This window comes from Cephus cinctus, unplaced genomic scaffold (assembly GCF_000341935.2).
Source record: "Cephus cinctus unplaced genomic scaffold, Ccin1 Ccin1_scaffold0225, whole genome shotgun sequence".
Classification (NCBI taxonomy): Eukaryota; Metazoa; Arthropoda; class Insecta; order Hymenoptera; family Cephidae; genus Cephus; species Cephus cinctus.
The window spans coordinates 280,088-286,380 of NW_014332941.1; the positions used below are offsets into that span (position 1 = coordinate 280,088).

The following is a 6,293-nucleotide window of genomic DNA, read 5'->3' on the forward strand; positions in this document are numbered from 1 at the left end:
CTCCTCCCCCTGCAAAACTCAATCCTCCTCGCTCACTCTGTCTGTCCCTCTCCGTCTTTGTCGTGTCTCTCGCTCTTCCTTCCGTCTCTCTCTCTCTTTCTCTCCTCTCTCTCTCTCTCTCTCTACCTCTCTCTCTCTCTCTCTCTCTCTCTCTCTCGTCTCGTTCTTAACGTCAAACCACTTAGGGCCGCGGACCTCGCCAGTCAGTCGATCTTTCCTACACCGTTCCGGCATTTTCCACCTGATCGGGTGCGGGCGGCCACGCCATTTTGACGAGTGTTGTGTCGCGCGATTTCGGGCCCTCTACACGTTGCATACGACCGCCCTGTACGCCGAACAGTGTCCTCTCGTGGAAACGCACTCTGAACGGACGCGACCCGCCGCCTTTCCACGCCGGCGTTTCCTTGCCGAATCCCTCGTCGACGCTCACGGCGAGTCTGTGAACCTCCGAGCGTGTGCGTGAGCGTCCGTCCGAAAAGTGGCGTGCTTCGACCGAACGATATAGCGTGAGTACGCAAAGCTTCCTTCCTTCCTGCCTGTGTCTGCCTGTCTGTGCCTGCCTGCCTGCCTGCCTGCCTGCCTGCCTGTCTGATTGACCGACTGACTCTGTCCATTAGTCTTTATGTCTGCATTATATGCCGCAATGTGAATCCACCTGTGCACGCCTGCATGTTTCTCTCTGCTTGACACTTTTTACATCGGCTGACCTTCGGAACTGCCAAACAAAAAGGGATAGTGCGTGTGTCTCCCATGTGCTCCTCTGCTGTCGACGACTCCACGCGTTCGCAACTGTGTCTACCGGCCCCGTGCGTGATGACAGCCGCGTTTTGACATGCGTCTACGCGCGGTACTGTCAATCTACACACTATACGGATACCAACAGTGAATTATCTAGAATAAATACTGCGCGTGATACGAGCAACTACGATTTACGTATTTTACGCGTATTCGATTATCCCCACGTCACTGGTCTGTCGGTGCTTTCTTTTTTCTTTTGTTTTTTCCGAGCCCTTTTCAAATTTCCCGCTCTTCGTACGACACCAACGCTACCGCCAACTGTCACTGCCGCGAGTTTCCCTTTTACGTACTCCTCACTGTGTATATCTATATCCCTGTGTGAATTATTCCAAGTGCCACGCGTGTCTTAATCACCAACACTGTATTCCCGTTTCCGTGACATTTTTTGATAATAAATTTTCTCAGTCACTCTCGCTGACAACTCACCATGACGCGCGGGGACTCGGCCGGAGAGCATGTGACATTTACATCAGCACAAGTAGAGTGCCATGCGTGGTCACGCACGTTTCCGCTTCTTACTCGAGACAGTGTTTATCGTTGTAATCTTTCATTGAAGCGGACTATAGATAATTGGTAATGATTACACCGAAAGCTGCCACGGATTCGCCACGCAAGGATCGTCAAATTGGCCATGAAAAAACACGTATATGTGCGAAACTTTAGCTGTTTTGTTGCTCGCGACACTCCTTTGCATTCGAGTGTGGGTTTCGGGCGTCTAGCGTACTCTTTTTTTTTTTTTTTTTCTTTTCCTTCACTTTCGCTCCCTCCCATTCGAAGACGCTTACACCACCACGCGTCGTATCAATAGTTGATCGTTGCTTTTGAAAGATTTTTCTTTCCTTTTTTTTTTATCTTCTCTCTTTACATCTGTCTTTCGCAGTAGTCTCAATGTCAATGCTTTCCACAGTCAACGTGCTTGTCCATTTATTTCACAAAGTGGCTGATTCTATCCTTGTTCGTATCGTGTGCGTGGGCCTCTCTCTCCCTCTCTGGAAGGATACGATTTGTAGAAAAGAGAATAACGAGAAGAGCGTATCGTCTCTTGTGACTCCCGGTACCACCTCGAGAAGCCAGATACACGCACGTTCAAAAAACCGCAAGTAACGTACGTTCCTGAGAAAAATAAAAAAATATACGGGCTCTACCTGCGTCTCCCTTCACGTCTTCCGTCCTCTTCATCCGCGCTCTGTGAAAGCGGCAATTTCGTGGAAATCCACGACACCCCTGCCGGGGGCCCGCCCCCCACTCGCTCTCTCTCTCTTTTTTGCTCCTTCCTTTGTCGTATCGCTCGTGCTCGGTCTCACCGTTGCCGGAATTTTACGTTATCGTTGGCGTTTCCGTGGCAGTGAACTTCCTCGCCCGAAACTTTTCTATATCCGTGAAACGATCGCTGTGCTACTGTTGTTCAATGTAATATTTTCATTTTGCGTCGCGGACTCTCGCGGTGTCTGTTGTTATCCTTTGACTTTTTCAAAGGAGACTGGATCGCGCGTAAGTATCGTGGAAATATTATTTAAAAACACCAGAGCCTCGTAAATCGCGCGCATTTTACGCGGGTGCGAGTTTACTAAACTTCATTTTTATGAAGCAGTTGATACCTCGTTGCGCTTTGCCTTGCCGGTTATCAGGGCTGCGCTTGAGAGGGTGCTTCGGAGGGCACTTGGGTGGTGTGGAAATAATTTTTTTTTGACGCGCTAAGAGGTATGGGAGTTACATTTAGAGCCAGTGGTATCTGCTTCGTAGAATTTTTGAGGCACGTTAGTTTGGGATTTTATTTTTCAATGGTACGTCTGTCCGTCACGTCAGTGACACTGTAACGGGGAAATATTATCGGTCACGCGGTTGCTTGGGGAGAATTTGAAAAATCCTACAAAAAAGTCATTCTGGAATTAGAAATAAAGGAAAGTGAGCGGGCGTGAGACGAAGCGCAGGTAAACAAGTGTCCCAGTCACGGCACTGTTGCGCTACGTGTTGTGTCGTGCAAGGTGCGAGTACGAAAGAAGCGAAAAAAAAAGAGTGGACGTAACAAAAAAAAAAGTGCACGAGGCAGAAAGAAAGACTCCCGTCGAAGTAGTCGCTTTGATAAATGGTGGGGAAAATATAAAAAAAAAAAAAGAAAAAATTAAAAAAATTAATAAAGAAGCGTAGTAGTACCTCGGAAATTAAACCGGTTCCTCTCTTCACGCTGATGAGCGCCGTTATTTTTTTTTATTTCATACAATCTCTCTCTTTCTCTCTCGTCCTCACTGCTCCAACTACCCGCAGGAGAGAATTTCGAAAATTAATCGTCAGCCATCCTTGAGCCGTTTTGCGGATGTATTATCGAAAAAAAAGCCAATTTCTCTGTCACCGATTCACCGAAATTTCCGAAGGAATCTCAATAACGTTTCATTTTTCGACGATCCTCAATGATCGTCCTTTTTTTTCGACTCTTTGATTCTCTCGCGGTTTGACGTCTCCGACCACATTGCCACTACAGCAGCGACACGCTTCTGAATTTCCCGGTAACTAGACTCGTAGCTGCTGCGCAGCATAGGCGACGCACTGGTTAAGCCTTTTGAGGTTAGGGGAAGTCGTGCCACGCGCTGCACCGCTTGTTGTCATTGTATTGTCGTTATCGCGGCTTAGCTCCATTGTTGCAACCGGTACACAAGCACCTAATGATCATTAGCATTATCGTCGCTGGTCATCATCCTTTACCGGTAAACGCGGACATGGACTCTCACGATTGCACGCAATTACATTAGAGCTACGAATGTTTGGAGCTTTTTTTTGTCCTTTACGGTCACTTGACATTTCCCAATGTGCACTACTGTGTGTAATGGCTCGCGAGGCACAAGGACTCGCGTGTGATTACAGTGTGTGTTTTCTGTGTGTATACTGAGTTTATTTGTGCCTAACGAAATCATACGGATAATACAATTGTCATGCGATTAGCTCTGGTTAACTATCGATTGCGTCGATCGACCTAGCGATCGGATCCGGGGAAGTCGTTTAAGAATTTTCGAATTTTTTATACTCGATGCGAGTGCGAGACAGATGGTGTTAGCGGTATAGGCGTGGGTCAGACAGAGACAGACGCTACGATAATACGAATATGCGTAAAACGTCCTTGACTATAATTGACGAAATTTTGTAAATCCCCTTTAATTTATTGCATTGTAACAACAGTCTTTGTACGCTCCGAAGGATAATCGATGAGAAATCGATTAATCGATCGTTTCGATATTTCATATCGTTTAGAAATCCTATCCCCGTTCAAAGATGCATTCGTGTCACTGCTGATTCGAGAAAGGGTATCTATCTCTCGCCCGGTATTTGTATTATCGGTATCTCTGTCTTTCTCGTTTGCACGGGAGTGCCCATCAGCTCCGTCTCTCTCGCACTCACGGCGGGTATAGAAAATCGTAAAAGTCATAAGAAATCCGATTCGTTTCCACTTAACAGTACATCAGTGCGTCGTATTAACTCAAACCGTATATCTAGACGTTCCCGCGCTATTTGCCAATAGACATTTGAAAACTGCTACAGCTCTTCGTTACGTGATGCTTCGATACGCTCGCTCCTCTGAATTTTATCGTGTGACAGCCGTCAAGCGAATCTGGTGCATCCGACCAGAGTTTTCGTACTGGTACGCAGGTAGTCTGAGCGAGGGTGTATTTATTGTTCTTTTTTTTTTTTTTTTTTTTTTCACGTAACCTCGCAACGCCTACTACGGAGTTTTACTTCGAAAAGTGTATACAGAGAAGGAGTGACGGGCATGATTTTCGAAAGGTGCCGAGAACAAAATAACGAAACGAAACGGGCGCTCGCGTTGTGTCGAGCTGTGCGAAAGAACTCGATACCAAACAACAAGCGGGCCCCGATGGCGAAATACGCGAAGTAGATCGAATTTCAAAATACGTCCTGTCACGGCTTTCTCTATCTTGCGCTCGCGCGGAAACGCCGGCAAAAACATCAAATTCCACGGCGCGCCAGAAGGCAGTAGGAACGCGTTTATTTATGATTAATGTCAATAGCGGCAATGGCTACTTACTCCAGCTAGCTGGTTACCCGCCTGCTCGGCTACCTGACTCCGCACGCTCGTGCTCCGTAAAAAGGTTCTTGGACTAGGAGGCGAACGTATCGAATCTTCGGGAACCCTCGTGCCGGTGTGAAATTTTTATTTAATTATTTTGACCTCGTGATATTCGAAAATTGAACTTTCTCACCACGAGACGACGATTCGTTAAGGGTGATCTTAAAAATCTTGGACGGTTACGTCATCGCTCGCAAATTACAGATCGATAGTACGTCAGACGAAAGAAAAGTCGACTGGCTGCCAGCCTGCACCCTTCTTGACTCTAGTCACGAGGTGAATTCGATCGCTATGCACATTGAATCGGGTATCAAACTTTTGCAATGAAAATACGTGCACCTTCGTAATTATTCAGGGTGACTGTTTTTCGAAAAAAATTAAAAAATTTTCTCTCGCGGTTCTACGCTGCTGCGAATTCACCAAGGCGATGGTACGAGGTTTGATAGAATATTTTCACCCCCATCCCTTAAGCCTGGAAACGACTGTTCCCGTTGAGAGACACGATTTCCTGTATAGTCCATTTTTTGGGGTTATTTTTCAAAGTCCTTTTGATCGCACACAAACAGTTTGCTCTATTTATGTGAGTACGGAGCAGCCTTGCTCTACGATGCGGTCGCAAAAAAAAAAAGATTGAGGGTAGCTTCAGTCACGGTATCTTCAAGCATCGATGTCGACATCGACCTGACCGCCGACGTCGGGAAGGGCAATAATAACTCCGCAGCCAAGCGCCCGAAGAATTTTTAATAATATAAGCTCCGGCAGCCCGTGGTATAGTTCGATCGTTGCGATTCCCTTCCGAGAAAAAGTTCCATAAGTATTTCCACGCGTTGGCATGTAGCTGCTCCTAGGCAACGTGCACCTTGGTGAATCGTATTCCCGGAGCAATAAAAGAATTATTATACGGCATTGGAATTAGTTCGGGGAACGAATCGTCACAATGCATATCCCTTGAAATTTGTTTGTACATCTCCATTGCCTAGGAGACAGTACCAGTCCTTCAGTGCGCGAATCGTGCAAATTAAAAGAGTACAGCGTGAAAATTGACGTGAAAAAATAAAAGAGTATCGAAACACTCTGGTGAGTCCGGTGGCAAATTTTTGTTTCACTCTCGTTAGAAGCTTCGTCGTCCATTGCGACATTGATATTCGTCTAAATTAAATTCGTTTTCTTTTTTTCCTTTTCTTTTTTAATCTCGCCTGAGTCACTCCCTGACGCGATAACGAAACAATGCCCGAGCTCAGCCGAAACCGGAGACCTTTTTCGAAAAGTACGAAGCCCCCGGGACTCGTTAGTCGCCTCGTAAAAGAAAAAATTAAAAAAAAAAGAGAATGAGAACGATAAAGACAGACGCAAAAGGGATCCGGGACGTCAAGTAAGTCTCGAACCCTGGTCTCTTTGTAACCAACCCCCCTTCCCC

The 6,293-nt window shown here is 46.4% G+C and overlaps 2 protein-coding genes across 4 annotated transcripts in view; one reads left to right on the forward strand and one right to left on the reverse strand.

Moving 5' to 3' along the window:
• The window catches only part of LOC107265463 (conserved oligomeric Golgi complex subunit 7), an 11,582-nt gene extending 8,335 nt beyond the window's left edge, over positions 1–3,247 (reverse strand). Inside the window, exon 1 of the mRNA XM_025082720.1 lies at positions 2,953–3,247. The gene's annotated coding sequence lies outside the window, so the exon portion shown is untranslated. The remainder of the gene's footprint in view (positions 1–2,952) is intronic.
• LOC107265464 overlaps positions 1–6,293 on the forward strand; it is a 48,785-nt gene that overhangs the window by 4,516 nt on the left and 37,976 nt on the right. The window contains exon 1 of one of the 3 annotated variants that reach the window (XM_025082723.1): positions 1,856–1,903. The exons of the other annotated variants lie outside the window; for them this stretch is intronic. The gene's annotated coding sequence lies outside the window, so the exon portion shown is untranslated. Of the gene's footprint in view, positions 1–1,855; positions 1,904–6,293 lie in introns of those variants that run through there. 3 annotated transcript variants of the gene reach the window in all.